Genomic DNA, 23,568 nt, shown 5'->3' on the forward strand with positions numbered 1-23,568 from the left:
TACATGATCCTGCTCGAATTTGGTCATATACAAACATGCGAGGGAGGGCGCTACAGTATCCCCCATGGCGACTCCGCACTTCTGTTTATAAAATTTATAAACTTTATATACAATATAACAGTGAAATCAATCTTAAAATACTATAAAAACACACTTTGAAATCCATTTCTGATAGAAAAGCACAGCAAATTAGTAATATTCGTACAAATTACTCAGATTATAATCACCATCATAAAACATAATAAAATCAAAGAAATAATTTAAAAAATTCCATATATTTTTTTTATTTTTACCCCCCCCCCCCCCTTGTTCTCCTCTTCTCTCTCTTTCCCTTCCATCTTTTTTCACTTCTCCTATCCCTTTCCCTTATTATATATTTAATTTGGTATTAGACAAAATGGCATCCAGATTGTACAAAACAGGTCTCCTCTCTGGTAGGCTAAGTCAGGGATCCCTGAGCGCTCCAGTGAGCAGAGTTGTATCATGGATGACCTCCAATGAGGTATCGAGGGATCCTCATGGTCCAGCCACAGTTGAAGAGTCACTCTCTTTGCCATCAGCATTGCCCTTTTGAGAAAGCCTTTTAATCCCCTTGGCATCGAGGGCACAATGTGGAAAATGTCAAATAGTTGTCCGGGCCGCGGCCTCCATGTAACATTCCATAGCCTCAAGCTTGTCCAGCCAAATTTCTCCAAAAGATCTTGATTAGGGGGCAGGTCCAAACATGTGCCCCAGGTGAGCGCCCTCGGTCCCACAGCGGGGACACTCACTATTGTTTCTTAAGGTGGCTCGGAATGCTTTGTATGGTGAAATGTGGAGCCCTCAGCAGAAACTTATAGTTCATCTCCCACCAGCTGGTGTTTTCCGTCCCTCTCTGTACTTCTAAGCTAGGGGTCTGAACATTATTTACTAATAATCGGGCTGAAGGCCGGGTGTATAGAGTCTTTATCGCCTGCATGGACCACCACCCCCAAGCCCACATACTCCAGTACCTGAAACAGATACTGCCATTTTACCTTGTCGAAGGCTTTTTCTGCGTCTAAGCTGACCAACAGGAGCTGGTCTTTACTCGTCTGACAGTGAGCAATGGAGAGGAGCACCTTCCGAATGTTCAGCACCGAGGTCCCTACCTCTCACAAAGCCCACCTGATGGTCGCCTATCACTGTTGGAATATGGGGGGCCAGGCGTTTCCGTTAATACCGGGATAGGATCTTCAAATCCATGTTTAGTAAAGAGATCGGACGATATGATTCCACCCTATCACAAGGTTTATTGGGTTTGGGGATGAGAGTAACTAACGCTTTGTTTTCTCCAGTAGAAAATTGACCTCGCTCTACTACAACATCAAATAAGCTACCAGAGGGGCACTGACCTGTAATTCTAAAATTTTATAATATTCGTGTGTGAATCCATCTGGGTCTGGGGAAGTGCCCAGTGGAAGTGACCTTGATTACTTTCTGGACTTCAGTGATCTTTAGTGGTTGTGCCAAGTGTGCTTGCACCTCATGTTGTAGGCTCGGTATCCCCGCGTCCTCTAAATAATCTAATACTGACGGATTTACAGCCTTTGGGTCATCTTGGAATAGTTTTTTTAAAATATGAATAGAAAGCCTCCATTTTGTTTGAGTTCATATGTTCCTCATCGGTTAGTTTCGTCTCTTGTAAGCGTGCAATGTCTGCTCTATGACATTTCAACGTATTTAGGATCTTGGTTCGCTTCATTGGTGTGGATATGCCTGACACGTTCCAACATATTATCCGAAGCCGGGGGGGGGGGGGGGGGTCCCCTTCTAGATGTCTCCAAATAATCTATCATCAATTCCTTTTGTACATCAGTAGGTCCCCCCAGGCGCCCCGCCTCCCCAGGGGCATACATCTCTTGATGCCTGAGATCCATCCACATATATCCAGTCACGCTTGCATCCATACTTATGTTAGCCATTAGACTGTCCTGAGGCACCTGCCTCCAACTGTACTTTCCCAGTTTAATTGACCTTGACCTATATAACATTGTTCTCCCATCCATACTTTCCTTTTGTCCAAAGCTACCCTCCCACCCACTAATCACCCCTACTATCCCTCTTATACCCTTACCCATCTACCCTATCTATTCGACCCCCCTCTCTTCTTTCTCACTTCTAACGTACAAACTCCATAATGTCTTCAACACAATGTTTCACTTATGTCTGTTTATAGATTTGCCATTAAGGAAATCAAGTGGCTTAATGAAAAATGACTACTATCTGGAGGAAGATAATAATGCAGGGGGGAGAGGCAAGGAGCAGTGGTGAACCTTTTTTAAGTAATAGTCAATGGAACAGGTAACTGGAGTACAGGTGGTCTTACCCCCTCCTCGTTCACTGCCAATGGAACAGTTATTTGGAGTGATTAGCTGTTGGTGGTGATCAGCCTTCCACTCTGCCTAGCTGAGCTGTGTAATAAAGATTCCAATGAAGTGAGTGTATTATGCTTGATTTCCTTTCTGCCCCAAGCACCTTTTTCACCCAATCCAACACATTTTCAGTGTGTTCTTTAAAACACCATGGAGTGATTTATGTGACAAGTTCTAGAGTTAATGAGTACAGAAGGTGCTTACTACTCTTTGATCTTTCAGGCACTTACACTAAACTAACATTAACTTTACATGAAAAGCAAAGCCTTGCAGGTCCATCCATCCACAGCCACTGGCCTGAGGCCATATTTAGCTGATCTGTATTATGATGTTTAATTTTAGCTGAAAACCAGTGATGTTTGAACTGGCCTATATCATGAGCATTTTTGTACTGGGTAGGTTTTTTTTCCCTTCCTTTCCCTGTTTTTACATAGCTGATCAGTGATGGGTTTGAAGCTCCTCCTGGGTCTGTTGCTGCTTACTTTCAAAGCAGGCACACAATCTTGGTGCTGTATTGACATGGAGAGGGGTGTTAGTCTGTGATGTGCACCTGCCTTAACGGAACACAACCCCATTCACCTCCATATGTATAGAAACACCCATTCCCATAATGTCATTTTTTTCTAGTGTTGGCATTAATGTACGGGGTCCTGCATCCACCTCATCCCAAACTGACTCCCTCCCATGGGGAAGGATTAGGACAGAGCCTGTGCTTTGCATAAAAGAAAATAATGTTGCCAAGTTAACCATTCCATGAGGGAAACTTGGTCTAGTCTAGGATTTAAACATACCTCCCAAAGCAGTGTGGGATGTGTAGTTCTAGATTATCTCCGTGTAAATCGGTGCTGAAGATCCCATTGTGCACCACAGTGGCAGAAATCCAGGACTGGCCAAAAAATTGTCCCTCAAGTTGGGAGCTGGGTAAAAAACTTCTCTGTATCACTCAGCGATGAATGTGAAACGTGGATTGCTCCTCCCACGTACTTGATTGATACCTTGCTAAAGAAATGTCTTTAACTAACCAGCAACGATCTGCTATCGGTGTGGTTGGCTGAGGGTCAAATGGCCTCTGTGGCTTCCTAAACAAATGACCGGATTTCCAAAGTCTAGACGCAGAGCCTCACCCTAGGAATGTGGCTGGTACATCCCTATCCTTATGCAGCAAACTATCATTGTCTGCGTAGCAGGGCCCTGAGCCCCTATGTAAGGACTATCATGTCATCCTCCACACTCCCATTTCTCTCCCTCCATTCCCTACCCCTTCAAAAGCTACCATTTCCTGACACAGAGGCAGATGCACTAAAGCTAAATGAGCCTTTAATGACCCTCCAACGAGGAAAATTTGATCCGTTGCATGCATCAAAGGGCTTTTACCGAGGAAGCCAACAGCTAACGAAAACGGAATGGAGATGAGCAATTAGTGTGAAAACCCCATTGAAACGACATGCACTAACCTTTTCCGATTGCCTTTACGCAGGAAAAAGGCAGGAAATCTAACGAGAGGTCTGGACCTCTCGTTAGGACAGCTCTGTGCCAGGAAAAATCATTAAGTGAAAAAATAAACAAACTTTGAGCCAATCCCAGCGCATTAGCAGAGCTAAAAGCGCTGTGATTGGTCCAAAGGACGTCAGAAAACACATCAAATAAAAAAAATAAAAAAAGGATCGGGAGGGGGCAAGGGCGCTCACCAGGAGCGTCCCTGTATGGACGGCCTTGCCCCCCCCCCCCCCGCTGCTCCCCACTTTCCGCCGCTCCCCCCCCCCGAAAAAGCAAAATTCTAGCAGCCCCGGCCCCCCTCCCTTCCTCACTACTCTGTCTCCCCTCAGCTCCGCCTCCCGACATCCTCCACCCTGTGCCCCGCCCCCTCTTGGGGTCGTCACCGCCATTCCCCTCCTCCATCGGGCCCCCCTCCCTCTTACCGGGCCCGTGCAGCGCCTCTCTCCTCTGTCCGAAGGCACTGCACGGGCAAGAAGAAAGCTGATGCCTGCCTTCGCCCAGCTTCTGTCGTGCGTCTCTCTCCTCCTGGGCCCGCCCCTGTCTGACGTCGGTAACCTACGTAGGTTACCGACGTCAGATGGGGGCGGGCCCAGGAGGAGAGAGACGCGCGACCGAAGCTGGGCGAAGGCAGGCATCAGCTTTCTTCTTGCCCGTGCAGCGCCTTCGGACAGAGGAGAGAGGCGCTGCACGGGCCCGGTAAGAGGGAGGGGGGCCCGATGGAGGAGGGGAATGGCGGCGACGGCCCCAAGAGGGGGCGGGGCACAGGGCGGAGGATGTCGGGAGGCGGAGCTGAGGGGAGACAGAGTAGTGAGGAAGGGAGGGGGGCCGGGGCTGCTAAAGGAACGTTTGCTTTTCTTCTTGCTTTTAATTTAGAATGCAGGGGGAAGTGGGGCGGGGGGGACGGCGACCACGGGTTGGGGGGGGGGGCAAGGACGGCCATACAGGACGCTCCTGACCAGTGCCTTTGCCCCCTCCCGACCCTTTTTTTTTATTTTTGTTTTGATTTGAGAGCCATGTGCTTGTGATTTGACTGTGTTTTGACTGTTTGTGGCATGCGCAGAGCAGCTAACATAACGCTTGGCTGCTCTGCGCATGATTTGGGGGCCGATTAACGATGTGTATTGTGATTCTTTGATACATTGTACGTTTCAATACCGATCTCAGCATGTGTGCCTTTTTTTTTGGTGCATTTTTCGTTATTTTAAAATCGTTATGGACTTTAACGATTTAGATTTTTTTACGTTTGGTTGCTGCATCTGCCTCACAGTCCACAAATGGTTTCAAGGATTCCTGAAATCAAGACCTTACAAAGTGAAAATGAAAGGAACCTTATCCTCTCCTTGGTCACCGGACTGTGGCGTCCCTCAGGGTTCTCCATTATCGCCCATTCTGTTTAATGTAATGATGTCGCCACTAAGCAACAAACTAGAAACAGCAGGATTCAAAACATTCATATATGCTGACGATGTTACCATATACATAACCTTCAAAAAGAACATTCAAGGCATCTTACTGTAACTTCCTCGTCTCAGAAGGCCCTGTAAGCTCTACTTTTACCCATGGCCGAATACCTCAAGACTGCAGTTCACCTCGGAGGTCGGAGACAATTAATCGAACCTCGCCTCCAAAGTCCTAGACCATGGAGAGGAGAGGAAAGAAAACTAAAAGGATTTTAGGACCCAGTAACCAGACAGATGGTAAGTACAAGTTACTAGTGGTTTATTTAAACCCAATTTGGGGTATGGAAAATGTGATGTTCATAACACATTAGGTTCTTTTGTAACATAAAAATACATTTAAACATAAACTAATAACATAAATTTTCCTAACAGGTGCAAATATTAACCAAAGTATCTTATTTGTTCTCTCTCAATCTATAAATTTCATTTATAGTGTGTGTCTCAAAAATCAATTATTTTTGAATTACTTTATGTCTTTTAGGTGTGCACACTGTAAAGGCTTTGCACTCTGGATCATTTAGGAACGCCTCCTCCCCTGCGGACGTCCAGGGATTTTTCCAGGAAATCCAGCGGAAGCTAATTCACTGCTCCACTCTCCTAGGATCCTCTACGCCCCGACTCAAAATAATGACTCAACAACTCAGTCCGGGCAATATATATCAGTTTATGTACCTCAGCCCCTCTGCAACCACAATAATCCAACCAAAACAAAACAAAAAACAAAAGGTTCAAAACACCCACAGTTCTTCTAAAGCAGTTCTCCCAAACAAAATACTTCCCAAACCCCGCGGTTCTCAGTGGGCTCTAAAATGCCCCCCTCCTTATCAGTTTAGATCATGTAAAGCAGTTTCCAAAGGGTTCAAAATCACCACCCACTGGGCCAGCACTATCTTCCAGCCACCTCTCCCCATTGGACCCTCCAGGAAAAACAGCTTCTCAGGTCCCTTTTGGAGAAAACCCCCTTCTTCCTTTTTTCACCCAGCTCCCATACCAAGCTCCCAACTGCTACTTTATTGTAATCGGGGGTAAGAGGTTTTTATTTACCTGGGGGGGGGGGTTCAGGGGCCTCCAGGTCGGTCGGCGAGGTAGCTGGTCCGAGAAAGATGCAGCGGGAGCTGTGGCAGAGTGGGAAGGGGGCAGCAGCGACTCCCCAGCAAGTGCGAAGTTGCTGGGTGCTGGGAGAGGTGCTGTGGGAGACTACCGCAATTTTCTGGGGCCTGGGGATGGCTGGGCACATCCCCGGGCGCAGCGTGATGGACCGGGCACCACCGTTGTCTTTGGGCCCGTTCGGGGCCGGTGGAAGTGGTGATCCGGGACTTTGGGGCATTCTCGGGGAGGCGTTTTGGGCAGAGGGCAGCCAGAAGGGAAGAACCGTCCGGGACGCTCTGACGTTCCAATGGAGGGAGCGCCGTTGTTCAGTGTCCGCAGCGATCGCACAGGGACGCAGGGGAGCAAGCAAGCGAGAGAGAGAGACCGGCTCCCGGAAGGAGGAATGGCCGGCGTGTGGCCTGACTGCCGGAGGGGCGGGAAGAAGATAACGCGTGTTCACGAGCGCGGTCTAGCATATATCCCGGGAACTCCAGTAGGCCTCACAGAGGCCTGGGGCTCGATTTTTAAGCGGGCCCAGCCGGAGCTACAGGGATTTTGCAGTTTTGGAAAAAAGACCCTCGGGACAGGATCCAGTGGTGGTCGTCAGGTGAGAGGAAATTCAGGAACAAGTTAAGGGGTTTTCTTGCCCAAAATTTTGATTGGTTCTTTTTAAAATTGTGAAAGTTGGGATTTTTATTTTTAAAAAATATAGGGTTAATGGAATTTGAATTTTTGTTGTAGATTTGAGGTCGGGGAATTTTAATAATATTTTCTGGGGGGGGGGGTTAAAATTGGGAAATAAGTTTTTAATTAGGGTTTTAAGTGAGGGGGCTAAAAAGGGGTCTAAATTGGGGTTTAAAGTTTTAAATTCGACGCTGTAGGTAGAGGATGGGTTAATTTAATTTTGATGTTTAATTAATTTGGGGATTTTTTAAGGGGGTTTATGGGAGTTTATTATGGGGCGGACATTAAAAATGGTTATTTTTGAAAAATGAAACCTGATTCTGAAGGAAATGAAGGGTTTAATTGTGGCTAACATTTTGGCACAAGTGGAGGAGTGGCCTAGTGGTTATAGCACTGGTCTTGCAATCCAGAGGTGGCCGGTTCAAATCCCACTGCTGCTCCTTGTGATCTTGGGCAAGTCACTTAACCCTCCATTGCCTCAGGTACAAACTTAGATTGTGAGCCCTCCTGGGACAGAGAAATATCCAGGGTACCTGAATGTAACTCACCTTGAGCTACTACTGAAAAAAGTGTGAGCAAAATCTACATAAATAAATTGTTTTTTTAAAGAGAAATTCATATTCTCCATTATTTCCTATGGGAAAAGCTAAATAAAAATGGAGATTCAGTTGTGCTTGGCAGAATTCCGATCGAGCGCGGTTTTAGAGAGAGGTTTATTATTCCTTACCAAGGGGCAGGTAGTGATGACGTGGGTTCGGAACTCGGCGTCAGTCGCGCGAGAGAGGGAGGTGGTGCGGAGTAAATTAAATGAAGAGTTGCGGTTGGGTAGGATAGCCGTTCCTTTTGTAGATCCCCCCTTCTGCCCGTTCAAGCTATCCCCATTGGCGGTGATACATAAGAAAGCGCCGGGGAAATTTCGACTGATACACAATTTATCCTACCCGGAGGGCAGTTCGGTGAATGCGGGCATACCAAAAGACTGCTGTTCAGTGCAGCATACGTCTTTTGACTATGCAGTGCGGCTAGTGTGTCAGTGTGGAGCGGGAGCGCAGCTGGCGAAAGTGGATACTGAGGCGGCCTTCAGGCTGCTTCCGGTACATCCGTCTGCCTTTCCACTGCTAGGCTTCCATTTTGACGAGGCTTTTTACTTTGACCGTTGCTTGCCTATGGGATGTTCGTTCTCCTGCGCCTATTTCGAGAGTTTCAGCTCCTTTGTGCACTGGGTGACCGTTCAGAGGGTGGGAATGGACACGGTAGTGCATTATTTGGATGATTTCTTGTTGTGACAAGGCTACAGCCCAGATGTACGAAATGAAGCAGCAAAACCCTAAACTACATCTCCCAGAATGCATTTCCAGTCCCAGCCGGGGGAGCCCAGGGGATAGGCAAGCTGGCCATATACCGTCTCTGACCACAAGAGGGAGGGAGAAGGAAGAAGCCCAGTTCCCCTGGACCTGCAATCAGTATATCATGCCTCCCACCTGTAATAGGGAAGGGTGGGGTGAGAAGCAGGAGGAGGATTGGATGGATTGGGTGGAAGAGGGGGTTAATCAGGCTGAGCAGGGAGAAGAATGAAAATGGAATGGGAGCTGTAGAGCCCTGAGGAAGGCAGCACCTGAAGGTGAAAATCTATGTTGTTTGGAAGTTATTTTGATTTAAAACCTGCTTTAAGAAAGAAGCCTTTGACTCTTCTCTCTCCTTCTCTGCTCATATCCAGCAGACCGCCAAGACCTGTCGTTTCTTTCTTTACAACATCCGTAAAATCCGCCCCTTTCTTTCCGAGCACTCTACCAAAACCCTCATCCACACCCTTGTCACCTCTCGTTTAGACTACTGCAATCTGCTTCTTGCTGGCCTCCCACTTAGTCACCTCTCCCCTCTCCAGTCGGTTCAAAACTCTGCTGCCCGTCTCATCTTCCGCCAGGGTCGCTTTACTCATACTACCCCTCTCCTCAAGACCCTTCACTGGCTCCCTATCCGTTTTCGCATCCTGTTCAAACTTCTTCTACTAACCTATAAATGTACTCACTCTGCTGCTCCCCAGTATCTCTCCACACTCGTCCTTCCCTACACCCCTTCCCGTGCACTCCGCTCCATGGATAAATCCTTCTTATCTGTTCCCTTCTCCAGTACTGCCAACTCCAGACTTCGCGCCTTCTGTCTCGCTGCACCCTACGCCTGGAATAAACTTCCTGAGCCCCTACGTCTTGCCCCATCCTTGGCCACCTTTAAATCTAGACTGAAAACCCACCTCTTTAACATTGCTTTTGACTCGTAACCACTTGTAACCACTCGCCTCCACCTACCCTCCTCTCTTCCTTCCCGTTCACATTAATTGATTTGATTTGCTTACTTTATTTATTTTTTGTCTATTAGATTGTAAGCTCTTTGAGCAGGGACTGTCTTTCTTCTATGTTTGTACAGCGCTGCGTATGCCTTGTAGCGCTATAGAAATGCTAAATAGTAGTAGTAGTAGTAGTTCTTTTGGTTAGACCTGTTTGCTGTGGGGGAAACCTTGACTGTGGGGGAGGTGGCTGGAAGAGTTACAAGCCTGGTTCCCCCAAGCTGCTCCCTGATTACTGTGGAAAGACTATGTTGAAACTGAAAACCTTGTTTGGGCAGGAGGGGGAAATCCTGCTTGGAGGCAAGCACTGATTTTGCTACTGACTTTGAAAAGGAGGGATTTTCAAAGGGACCATTGAAGCCTTTCAAGAAAGGGCAGAGACTTTGTGTTGCTGGCCTGTACCCTAAGAGAGGCAGAACTAGGGTTACCATTCGTCCGGATTTCCCCGGACATGTCCTCTTTTTGAGGGCATGTCCGGGGCGTGGGGCGGATTTTGCCCGCACGCACGTTTGTCCAGATTTCTGGACAAATGTGGGCGCGGGCGGGTGATCGGCGCCGTGGGTCTGGTCTGGTCTCGTCTCCCCTTCCGTACCATGTTCCCTGGTCGTCTAGTGACATCTTCGGGGCAGGAAAGAGCCCCTCTTTCCTGCCCGGAGCGCTGCCTCCCTTGTCCATCATCCTTCTCGGTCTCGGCTGGGGATTCAAAATGGCCACTGAGAGTTGAAGTCTCGCGAGGCTGCTTCAACTCTCGGCGGCCATTCTGAATCCCCAGCCGACACCGAGGAGGATGCAGGCAAGGGCAGGCAGCGCTCCGGGCAGGAAAGAGGGGGCTCTTTCCTGCCCCGAAGACGTCACTAGACCACCAGGGCTAGATAGTAAGTGGGGGGGGGGGGGGGGGGTATGGGAGGCAGAACGAGGACCCAAAAGGGGCGGGGCAGGGGGCGTGACATGTCCTCTTTTTCAGAGGACACAAAATGGTAACCCTAGGCAGAACAGCCCTGCCTGGGGAAGCCCTAACCCAGGGCTCTGGACTGAAGTGTTTGTCATTAACTTGGAAAACAAATAAAAGAATATTTGAAAGTATCCACTGGTGGCAATTTGTGGAGATCTGGCTATTCGTGGGGAGGAGACTTCTTTCCCCCCACATACTGGAACAGCGGGCCCGTTTACATTGTTTATCGGGGCACAGGGAACAGGGGTCTGTGGCCGGTTGCTAGACGTGTTTATGAAAGTGGCAGCGGACTTTGGCATACCATTGGCCTCAGACAAAATGGAGGGCCCCGTGTCAGTCCTGACATTCTTAGGAACTGAGATTGATGCAGAGCAGATTGTGATCCGGTTGCCGCAGGAGAAGGTGATACAGCTGGAGGGGCAGATTGTGGGGGTGCTGCAGGCTCGCAAGTCCACGTTGGTGGACATTCAAGCGTTAGTCGGCAGTTTGAATTTTGCATGCCGGGTGATCCCGATGAGGCGGATGTTTTCTAGGCACCTGGCGGCAGCAACATCAGAAATAACACAGCCGCATCACCATGTCCGCTTATCGGCGGGGGTGCGTAGTGATCTAAGGATGTGGCTGGAATTCTTAGCGGCATTTAATGGCACGCTAGCGCTTCAGAGAGAGGTGGTATCTAATGTTGACCTCAAACTCTTTACAGATGCGGCGGGGAGCTCCGGTTTTGGTGGCTACTGTGCGGGCGCCTGGTGTGCAGCTCCATGGCCAGATAGATAGGTGGCAGCAGGACTCACGAGAAATATCACCTTCTTGGAGCTGTTCCCTTTTGTGGTGGCCTCGGAGCTATGGCCTAGTCGGCTGCGGAATAAGAACATTCTGGTATGGTGCGATAACCTAGGAGTAGTGGAGGTGGTGAATAAACAGACAGCGCGTTGTTTGTTGGTGAACTCTTTGCTGCGGGAATTGGTGCTGCATTGTCTACGTCTGAATATACATCTACAGGCGCGACATGTGCCAGGGCTGGAGAATCGGATAGCTGATGCGCTCTCTCGCTTTCAATTTCAGACTTTCCGGGCCTTGGCACCGGGGGGGGGGGGGGGGGGGGGGGGGCGGACCCGGACGGGCAACAGATGCCGGAACAGCTTTGGCGACTCGGAGACCAGGGGTGTGGCAGATGCTGAAGGCCTCGGTAGTGCCAGCCACGTGGATAGCCTACGTAGCAGGTTACAATAGACTGGTGGGCTTCCTATGGGCTGAGGGCTGGTCCGAAGGACAGGCGTCAGATGAGCTCTTAGCTGCTTATATCGCAGATGACAAGGTGCGAGGGAGCTCGCGCAATGCAGCGGCACCTAGCGGGTTTCATGTTCTTTTGCAGGGCATTTGGGTGGGGGCATCCTGATTCCCATTTTTGGTGGGGTGTGCGTTGAAAGGGTGGGGTAGGACCGCTCCGCCGGGTGTAGATGCGTGTTGTCCTATCACTCATAGCCTGCTGGTGCGATTGCTTCAGGCGGCCGAGCGGGTGACTTCGTCAGACTTCGAAGCAAAGCTTTTTAAAGCGGCGTTCGCACTGGCATTTTATGGGGCTTTTCAGGTAGGAGAACTGGTGGAGCGCCATAGAGCTGCGGCGGAGTGTTTCGGCTTGTTGCACATGAATGTGGACATGCGGGGGGGGGGGGGGGGGGTCCTACGTATTAAGTTGCTGCGTTCAAAAACGGACCAACGGGGGGTGCCGGGCATGGACTACTGTCCAGTCGCTCTGTTGGAGGCCTACTTGGAGGTCCGGCCCATGGGTTCCCTATCCTTGCTGGTGCACTCGGACAGTATGGCTTTGAAGGGATATCAATTTGCGGCAGTGTTACGCATGTGTCTCGTCGAGGCCGGAGAACAGCCGGGTCAATTCGGCATGTATTCCTTCTGAATTGGGGCAGCGACCAGTGCTAGTCAGGCGGGGCTGGGACTGGATGCCATTAGAGGTACTGGCTGATGGGCGTCCGGGGCGTATCAGGGATACATAAGGCCCTAGTGGGGGGGGGGGGGGTGTGTGGGGGTGAACAGCTGCTGTCGAGAGACATTTGGGGGAGGGGGGATTTTTGGGGGAGGTGTTTGGGTGCCAATTTGGCTTGTTTGTGTGTGTCGGTTGGCCCTTCCCTTCGTAGGTGCAGGTGGTGCTGCCTGTTCGGTGTGGATCATCGGGCATTCCTTTGTACACTGGGCGGGTGTCCGGGCGGCGCAGAGGCCTGTAGGGATACACCTGGGATTGGCCCAACCAGGGATCAGAATATCTTGATAGGGCCAACGAGGAATGCGGTGCAGCCAGCTCACGCCCCTGTTATATTGGCTGCGGAGCGGACATCGCCACCCTCAGTTGTTGCTGCTTCAGTTGGGGGGTAACGATGTGGATGAATGGACAGGGAAGAGGCTGATCGATAATGTGAAAGAGGACTTACAACTGGTAATGGCCTGGTATCATTCCCAGGCCTGCCTGCCTCCCGGCCCGCAAGTGACAGCGGGGACTGAGCAAGATAAACCAGCAGGTGGGGGTATGGGTTATGGCCAGAGGGGGAATTCAAGTCAAGCACGAATGGGTGGATACTCTGTGTGCGGGACTCTTTGCAAAGGGCAGGGTGCACTTGTTGGTGGTGGGGTTGGATTTGTTTCTGTTGGATATTCAGGAATGTTTGGAGTCCTATGGGGGGGCTGGACATGGGTAGGCCGCAGCTTTCTTTGGGGGGGAGGGTCCTTGTAGGCACGAGGCCTTCCTCCTGTGGCAAAAAGAACACAGCAAGCCCGAGTTACAGGAGGCGTGGTTCACGGGGGGGGCCGAGCCAGAGCTTGAAAAGTGGGTCGGGCGACCCGGGAGATGTGTGGAGGTCCACACGGCGAAGGGTTCTTGCTGCTAAGGTGGAGCCTGGATGATGGCCGTTTTGATGACTTGGTGAACGGTGGAAAGTGGGGGGGGGGGGGGGGGGGGCACAGTTGGCATTAAACTTGGACATATGTAGCTCGGGACAAAGTGTTGGTTGTTTAAGTACATTGGAGTTGAATTGTTTAATACTGTAAGCTGTGGCCTATGTTCTACCATAATGGTTATCAAGAGAGTTACTACAGAGGACTTTGGGAAGGGGGAGGGGGTGGGGGGGTTGATGGGGTCGAGCGGGTCCTGGCTCCACGGTTTATAATAAGCTGAGTCCTGAATCCATGAGGAGTGAGTAGGAAGTCCTGTGAAAACAAGTGTTACACAAAGAATCAAATTCTTTACATCTCAGAAAACATTTAAATAAAAACAACCAATGTTACAGTTTTGAAAGGGGTTTATGAGTAAGGGAAAGAAAAGAGAATACGTATCTGATGAAAGTTGATTGAAGTAATGGTTGAAGTATCTTGCTAAAATACAAGGGAAAAAAAAACTTAATGATATTTGTATGTAATTATATCTTGAAACAAAAAAAAAAAACATTGTTATATTTATTGTCAGTTGTGTTTTAAGAGCCAGAGGGTTTCTGTGTTATTTGAAAGTAACTTAGGAATTAAATCTCAACATTAAAATATGTATTACTTATAAATCCTAAATTGTAAAGTTTCATCTCTTATCCTAAAGTAAGGGAAAATCCTAAATTAGTTATTATTCCTCTCTGAGAACAAGAGACGAGGTTAGTGTTCTTTTGTCCCCTTCTCCAGCTCCACCCAGATTCGCTCTGTCTTTATACAATTCTGAGTACATACAGAACCAATGCATTTACATTGACTTTAATGTTAAGAGTAGTTTATTCCAAACTCGCTTAACCACAACCTCCGGTACCGCCTCTATTTCAACAGAAATTTCCCCACTCCTGCACCTGGCATGGTGTTTTTAGACAAACACTTTTTTTTTCTAACTCAGATGGGGAAATTGGGGAAAATCCACTTTGTAACTGACACTTTAGAGTTTCCATTTTGTTTTCTGATCTTCCATTTTGTTTCATACTTTCTTGACCTAACTTTTCTAATTTATATCATTTAGGCCTCAATCTGGGCTAAAAACTAGGCCATGCTTTTCTAGCAAGCTCCTAGCTATGCTAGCCATCAGATTTCTGACTTGGCCTGTGTCTTTAACAGCCTGAGCTCTGAGATTTAACTTCCCACCCTTCCGAAAGGAAAGACAAAGGAAGGAGATGCACATGGATGGAGGGGAAGGGAGAAAGGAGAAATGCTGGACATGGATGTAGGGGAGGGGAGGAAAGTAGATGCACATGGATGGAGGGGAAGGGAGAAAGGAGAAATGCTGGACATGGATGTAGGGGAGGAGAGGAAAGTAGATGCACATGGATGGAGGGGAGTGAGGAGAAATGCTGGACATGGATGGAGGGGAAATTGCTGAATTTAAGGGCTGGATCGGAACACTTTGAGGGCAGATGCTGAAACTGGAGAAAGGATAGGGACAGGGCTACATATGGTAGACAGAACGCATAAGGACACAGGAGGATGGTGGACATGGTGAGAGAAAAAATATCAAACGGAAAGAAGACACTGCATAAAACAGGAAGACACTGGGACCAAAGCGAATAGAAAAACTAAATGATCAGACAACAAAGGTAGAAAAAAGTATTTTATTAAGAATTTATTAATTGGAATATGTCAGCTTTTGGAAATGTGCATCTGTGATATTTTGCATGTAAGTTTCAATTTTTCTAGTATTGCGGCATGCTGAGTCTGACTTCTTGAGGTAACTTTGCCTTCATATCTGTTGTGTCATGTGTTTTTCATGTGTGATCAAGATGCAGTATTCTGCTAGCGTGTAGTATTTGCAGCCCTTTTTGTTTTTTTTGTTTCACTAGGTTGTGTACTGGTGTTTTAGAGCCTGGTGTAATTATAGAGCTGCCTTTCCACGCATAAGGTTGTAGCTCGTCCTGTCCTTGGAATTAGTGCTGTTATGGTTTGGTAAGGTTCTGAGTGTGTTTTTGCACAAGTTTGTGTATAGTGTTTTGCAGTGGAGAGATTGTGTGTCCGCACCTCTGACCCCCCGGGCCGCATGGCGTGATAGTCGCGACGCGTGCTGCATGCGTGAGCGCCGCAGACTGCAGCAGAGCAGTAGATCTGTCCTGCTCGGTCCTCCTGACAGACAGTCCTGGACTGCCACTGATGATGCGGCCCACCCCCGCGACAACTTCCTTCTTCAAGGGCGGGCCGCACGGGACGGGCAGAGAGAGTTGAGAGTTCCAGTTTCAGCTTGAGCTTCCAGCCACAACCAGTCAGAGACAGAGTCGGAGTCTTCTTGAGTCAGAGAGTTGTGGTATATATTTTTAAACAATTTTAATACCTTGGTGGTCTATATATTTTTATATTGCACATTATATTATACACAACACTTTATTTTATTGTATATCTTTTCATTTCATTTTTATTTTATTGCATTTATCTATATTATTTTTGCTTTTATGCTGCTGGGTAAACATTTAATTTTACATTGACTAGACTACTATATCAAATTTTCTGTTTAGTTAAAAATTAGAACCAACCCTGCCTCCTTACGTCCTTCAGCAAATAAGAGGTCAATATTTCGGGCCATAGTAAATTGACGGGCTGGTTCTACTGAGTGGCACTTGATGTTCAGCATATTATGAGTCAAACAAAGCGAGCTTGAGATGCCGGCAAGAAATACCTGAGTGGATTTATGAAAAGAAAAATAAACAAATCAAAAAAGACTGCTGAAGAAAAGCAAAAAGGTGCTCTAAATAAGTATTTCAGAAGAGCCAACTTGGAGACATTTGAAGAGGCAGCAGGCCAGGGATATGCAACTACTAGTCAAAGCAGAGAGACCAAAGAAACCCATGACATGAAGGATCAAAATAGTCCAGAACAAGAACACTTTCAGGAAAATGAAAGTTTGAACATTTCAGTGGCAGATTATGAAAACCCTAAAAGCCTTGAAAGTCTAACCATATCAGATGATCCAGCCACCTGGCCAGAAAGAATTGGCCATCATCTGAAGGACTGTTTAGTGAAAAAAGGACCACCTAAAATTCTTTTGGAAGAATTTCCTTGCAACAAAAATGGAAGACATTTCTCAAAAGCCCATTGCAAAAGAAAGCTTCCAAATGGTGAAATCATTCATCGCCCATGGACGATATACTCCGTGTCAGCACACAAGATATTTTGTTTTTATTGTCGTATTTTTGGAAATGATGTGAAAAGTGCTTTGACTAGTACTGGATTCAACCAGTGGTCCAATGTCAATATAAGATTGGCAGAACACAAGCTTTCTTTCTAACCCCCCAACTAATGGGGAAACGAAAGGGGAAAACAGTGGCTAAAGCCTCCTCTAGCCCGAGTTCTATCCCAGCTGTGCGACAGACTACGATGGAGACATTTTACGTCCCGACACAAGGATTGCAGTTACCGACCTTGGTTGGGGTGCTCTCTGGAGACCTTAGCTCTGAGACGGTCTCACTGAGCCCGCCTCAACAAATGGCACCTCCCAGGCCTGCTGGAGCGATTGAGCAGATATTGTCAGCATCTACAGGAGGCCCCGCGGGAAAGTCCACGCCGGGAAATTTGTCAACTGAGGGTAGCCCGAGTGGAGTGTCTCTTCAGGCTTCTCCTATCCTGGCGACTCCAGCAATGAGACCTGGAGGATTGGTAAGCCCTGCCGTCGTTACATTGGAAACCCTGTTGGAAGCAATCCAGGCTCTGCGTTCGACTGTGCAACAAACCAATGAGTTACTTAAAGCTGAAGTAGCTGAAAGGAAACTTCAATACCAGAAGTTAGACGAAAGGGTGAAGACACAAGAAGAAAAATGTGCTCTGAAACTTTGATTGTTGATACTGATAAGGTTCAGAAGAAGACTGAATATTTAGAAAATCAATTAAGAAGAAACAATCTTAGATTCCTGAACTTTCCAAAGTCACCAATGTTACCTGCAATAGAGATGTTGAGAAAATATTTCCTGGAAGTTTTGGGAATACCAGCTTATTTCCACCTATAATTAAGGCATACTATATTACAGGACTGAGACTACCATCTGTCCCAAATGTATCACATAATTTAACAGAGTTACTGCAAACCTCTTTAGAGGTAATTACAGAACGCACAACCTTATTGGTTACCTTTGCCTTTGAGTCTGACAGAAATAACGCGTTGAGACTCTACTTCAGAAACATTTCTCAGCAATTTCTTGGGTCAAAGATACAAGTTTTTCCGGACTTAAGTAAAGCTACACAGAGGCGGAGAAAGGAATTCCTAGTGCTGAGACCACGTATTTTAGCACTGGGAGGTACTTTTACCTTAAAATTTTCCTGTAGATGCTTAATTTCTTTGAATTCAGTTAATTATGTCTTCTTTGACCCCGGTAAATTGGCGCAACTTATTTCTCATAATGAAGGTTGCACAGCTGAGCGGTCCTTGACTGCTCCAACAGGCAGCTGAAACCGCTGGCTGGGTAACGAATTCTAGCCTCTTATAATATTTTTCTCTTGTTAAAGAATGAGATAATATGTGTCTCTTTAAATAATTTCCTTATATCTTGGAGTTATATTGTGGACGAATTTAAATGTTATTTTTCCTGCTATTTAATTGGAGTAATTATGGTATGATATTTTATTTTTCTGGCATTTATTTTATGTAAATGTATAAGTGAAATTGAATAAAGAAAATTAAAAAAAAAAAAGATTGGCAGAACAGAAAAAATCAAAAGGACATTTAGTGGCAATGCTAAACTGCACTGAACTTCAGAGTCGACTCAGTGCTGAAGAAACTATATTGACAAGGTTCAACAGAAACTGAAGAATAAAGAGAAAAGGCGATGGCACCAAGTTATGGAAAGACTAGTAGCTCTAGTTCAGTTTTTATCAGAGCGTAATTTGGCATTTCGTGGCTCTGTTGAACAGTTAGGAAGTTCACACAATGGCAACTTTCTGGGATGTATAGAATTGTTGGGAAAATTTGACCCAGTAATTCAAGAACATCTTCAAAGAATTTCCTGTAAAGAAATTCATGATCACTACCTTGGCAAACATTTTCAAAATGAGCCAATGGGAAATGGTGTTCTGGTTAACATAATTCATCGAACAAAAGCAGCAAAGTATTTTGCTGTAATTCTTGATTGCACTCCAGATATCAGCCATCAAGAGCAAATGTCCTCGATAATTAGATACGTGTCCAATGGTAAATTACCCAGTGCACCACCAGCCGGTGTATACGAACACTTCATAAAGTTTTTAGATGTGAACAGCAGCACTGGAGAAAATTTGTACAATGTACTAAAGAATGAACTTGAAAAATTAGGATTAGACATTAGTAATATCCCCGGTCAGGGATATGATAATGGAGCTAAAATGAGAGGAAAGGAATCGGGTGTTCAGGCTCGACTTTTACAAGAAAATCCAACCGCATTTTTTACACCATGTGCTTGTCACAATTACAATAAACAAGGCGCAGTGCCCCCCCCCCCCCCCGGGTGCACAGAGCCGCCGTGACCCGATGGACGTGTGCAAAGCCTCAACGAGCTGGGAGCGGCGGGGAATTTTCCCGCCGCACAGCAGCACCCCGCCAAGGTGGGTGGGGAAGAAAAAGGGGAGTTTATAACCTTTGGGCGGAGCCCAGGTGACCTCTTCGGGCATCTGGGCATCAGCCTGCACGAGAACCTCGCGCATCTCCAGACCAAGCCCTGCCAACGACCGTGAGGACACCCTGCAGCGAAGATCGGGCCCTGAATTCCGTTGGCCGGCCAGTACTTGTAAATCCCGCCAGTGGCCATTATCTCCTGCCCCAAGTCGAGTTTTGTTCATGGTGGTGCGCTTCACAGGTTCCTGCTCCTGTGTAGCAGCGGAGCGGCGCAGACATCATCGATCGTGCGGCGGAGGCAGCACTGACGAGCAGTGGAGGCATCATCTAACGGGCCTGTGGAGGCTCCCTCGTAAGTTAAAAAAACAAACAAACGGAGCAGACGGCCCCTGTGCCGCGGGGGGGGGGGGGGGGGACAACTGTTAGAGGCCACGCGGTCAGCGAATCGGGGGTAGGGTCGTTGCCTTAAAAAAATAAATAAATCAATAAAATAAATGATGAGAGGCCCTCCGCTGCGGCGAGGGACGCGTAACTGTATCCATTCCTCCTATTGCCTCACCCTTGTAATGCTTCCTTCCCAGGGCAGAAAAAAAAAAAAAACTTCCACGGTAGCCATGTGGGCAGGGGAAACCTTGGTAGCGGCCATATTGGGAGGTCAGAAGAGGAGTGGGGGTATGTACAGGACAGCCATGTTTGTAAGATCGAACAGGCGGCGGCCATCTTGGGGGTCAGACAAGGTGTTTTGGGATTAGCACAGGGCGGCCATATTGGAGAGGGCAGAAAGTGAGGTTGCTGCTAGACTTGGGATTACCAGGAGCAAAAAAAAAAATATATATATATATATATATATATATAAATAAAATAGGATAAAAACCACATGTAATTAAAAGTATTGTGGGGATGTGGTTGTAACATGATTTCTTGTTTCTGTCTGTAGATCCCCCTTATCTTTGATCTCATACCACCACCACCCCCCCCCCCCTCCATTCCCTTCCTTGGGCAGAATGGAAGCGGCAACGACCAGACAACGCAACAGCGGCCGAACGGAGAATCGAGGATGAACGGAGCGCAACTCAGCTGCTGCGAGATGAAACATTGCCAGACACAGAGAACGCAAGCGACATTACGCCAGCGTCGGCCCGACCGCTGGTCCCCAGCAAAGCAAAGGGCCAGAAAAAGAAGGCAAAAACTAACACAGTAGCACAAGCAGTGTTTACAGCACCGGAGGCAAGAGCGACTACGAAGAAAGGACAAAGGAAAAAGACCATTGGACTGCAGGCGCAGGCAGTACCCCAGCAGGCAACAGCTGGAGAACGACAGACAGAGTCGACAAGTAACTCAGCAGACAATCCGGAGAGTTTCCCGCACCTGCTAAGATCGGACACGCCTGGTCAGTGGGTCCGGCAACCAGTCACACATGCCAGTCCACGCTCAACCATTTCTGCGCAATAGCAGAGGCATTCAGTATTCCCCTAGCAAAAGAGAAAACTTGGGGCCCTGTCACGTGACTGCAATTCCTGGGCATTGAGCTGGATTCCCGCAACATGGTGTCAAGGCTTCCACTTGATAAAATTAATAAGCTAAAAACTCTCTTAGCGGGGGCCCTAGCGAAAGAAAAGGTCACGCTGCGAGAAATGCAATCATTGGTGGGTAACCTGAATTTTGCGTGCCGGGTGATCATCATAGGCAGGACATTCTTGCGCAGGTTATTCAGCTCACTGCCAGGGGTTCAAAACCCTTTCCATCATATCAGAGTGACTCGGTCCATGAAGGACGACCTCAGGGTATGGGACATGTTCCTCAGAAATTTCAATGGCAGAGTAGTATGGCTAGACGCCCCGATAACCAATGCCGACTTGCAGCTATTTACCGATGCAGCCGGCGGCATTGGCTTTAGAATTTATTTCCAGGGAGCCTGGTGCGCTGGGGTTTGGCCACAGAGTTGGAAAGGAGGTCCCATCACGAGAAACATCGCATTGCTGGAACTCTTCCCGATAGTAGTAGCAGTGGCCATATGGAAGGAGAGGCTAAGCAACAGGAGAGTAGTTTTTTGGTCAGACAACAGAGCAGTGGTAGACGTTATAAATAGGCAAACTGCGCTGTCCCAGGGTAGTAGGCTTGATGCGCGAGCTGGTACTGTTTTGTTTATTCAACAATATTTTGTTCCGCGCAAAGCATGTTCCAGGCATAAGCAACCAAATTGCTGACACTCTTTCTTGTTCTAAGTGGGAAGAGTTCCGGAAATTGGCCCCGCATGCTGAAACGGAAGGAGAGACGGTCCCCAAATACCTTTGGAGTTTCACAGCCCCGACGCCTGGCGATTGTTGAGGCATTCACTTGCGCCTCGAACATGGACGACCTACAAAGCCGGCTACAAGAGAGTCAGCGCCTTCCTGTATACACAAGGATGGCACGGAGGCCCAGTGCCAGACAGTGCAGTAGGGGAATATATCATGCACGTGAGGAATGAGGGAGGGTCACACCTTCAGTAACCAGGCACCTGACAGCATTCTCCTTTTTTATGAAAATCACGGGGTGGGGGGACCGAAAGAATAGGTTTTTGGTCAAGAAGTTATTAGAAGGGTGGCGGCGTAAGCGCGGAGCTAGGCCAGATAGGAGACTGCCAATAACACATGACATGCTGCTAGGAATTTGACACGCACTGGCGATCATATGCAAATCAAAATACAAGATCAGATTATTCCAGGCAGCATTCACACTGGCCTTCTTTGGGGCACTGAGGATAGGCGAATTGGTAGTCTCCTCCAAAAAATCCCTGGCGGGGTGCGGACTCCTGCTCAGCCAGGTTTCGGTGGCAGGTAACACCCTCCGGTTTGTAATTCATAGATCCAAGACGGACCAGTTGGGCAGGGGACAGACAATCACTCTAGTACAAGTAGATGCGCTCCAGACTTGCCCGGTAGCGAACATCAAGGACTACCTGGCAGGGAGGCCCACGGGCAGTGAAACCCTATTAGTACACCAGGATAGCTCCCCTTTGGCCTTATTCCAATTCTCAGCGGTAGTGCGCAGATGTTTGCTGGGAGTAGGGCATGACCCAGGAAATTTCGGAACGCATTCGTTCAGGATAGGAGCCGCCACTTGCGCAGCAGCGTTGGGTCGACGAGATGTGTGAAGGTCTTTTTTGGAGAGATGGGACCCACCTATCTGAAATTGGAAATGACCTATTCAACAACGATTTACAGAACGTGTTAGAAACCGTCATGTTGGCACAACAGGCCGCAGCTGTTGGTGGGGGTGGCCCGGGGCAAGCCTTGCTACCCCGGGCTGGTGGCGGGGTACCCAAGCCTGAGTGAGTAAGCGGCGGACTGGGTTGGCTAGTAAGCCGGAAGCTTGATTGGCATGGGTATACCCAGGGTTATAGTGTTTGTATTTAAAATAAAGTTGCGGCCGAGTTGTGCCATGTTTAAGAAATCCTGTGTGTCATGTTATTTCGTTATCACAAAAACCCGGCAGTCCCAAGGGGTCTCGGCTGCCTATGTTACTAGTCCTAGGAGATATGGCTAAAACCTGTCTGATGCAATCACTTTTTTTGGAACACTGCAGCGTCTTTATGTGATTTTTCTGTGCATCCACGAAGAGGTGGGCAGTTTTTCGCAAGCATGTGAGGAGTCTTACTGCAAAACCTCTCTCTGACACAAGGTGGGAGTGTCGAATACAAAGTATAAGGGCTGTAAGGTATCAAGCTGGCAATTTCTATGATGCACTGATAGAAATAGCTGAAACATCAGAGGACGCATAGGCAAGGAGTGAAGCTGAATCATTAGCTAACCAAATGAAAGATTACAAATTCATTGTTTCTTTGGGTTTTCTGGTATGACTTGTTGTTTCAAGTTAATTTTGTCAGCAAAGAGCTACAGAGTAAAACAGTAGATCTTGTCAAGCTCTTTCTTCATTTGAAAAGCTCTTGCAATGGCTGAAACAGTATAGAGAAACTGGCTTTGAACAAGTCTTGGTTAGTGCAACTGATTGCAAATGACTTGGAGGTAACTCCAGAATTCCAAACAAATCAACTGCGAAAAAGAAAACGACAGTATTTATGAGTCTGCTGTTAATCCCATTACCGATCCCAAGGAAGCTTACAAGGTAAATTGCTTCAACCAAGTCTTAGACAAAGCTATGCAGTCTTTGGAGCCACGGTTTAAGCAACTGAAAAAAAATGTCGATTTATTTGGCTTTTTAAGTACATTTCAACAAATTCCAAAACAGGAATTACAAAAATATGCTGCAGAATTGGAAACTGCGCTAACTGATGTCAACCTCATTCAGGAAAATGATGATGATGTCAATTCAGATTTAGATGGTCATATGCTGGTTGAGGAAATGGAAGCACCAAAGCCAATTCTTCCTTCTTCGTCTTTTGGAAAGCCATTGAAAATATTGGAATTCCTTGCAGTGAATGAGAGAGCAACTGGATTTCCACACTTTTTTATTGGTCTACGCGTATTTTTGATTATTCCAGTCACAGTGGCATCAGAGGAAAGGAGCTTTTCCAAATTAAAATTGATCAAATCATATCTAAGGTCAAACATGCTCCAAGATAGACTGAACAGCCTTGCAATATTATCCGTAGAAAGTGAAGAAGCTAA

This window comes from Microcaecilia unicolor, chromosome 2 (genome assembly GCF_901765095.1).
Source record: "Microcaecilia unicolor chromosome 2, aMicUni1.1, whole genome shotgun sequence".
In the NCBI taxonomy this organism is placed as follows: Eukaryota; Metazoa; Chordata; class Amphibia; order Gymnophiona; family Siphonopidae; genus Microcaecilia; species Microcaecilia unicolor.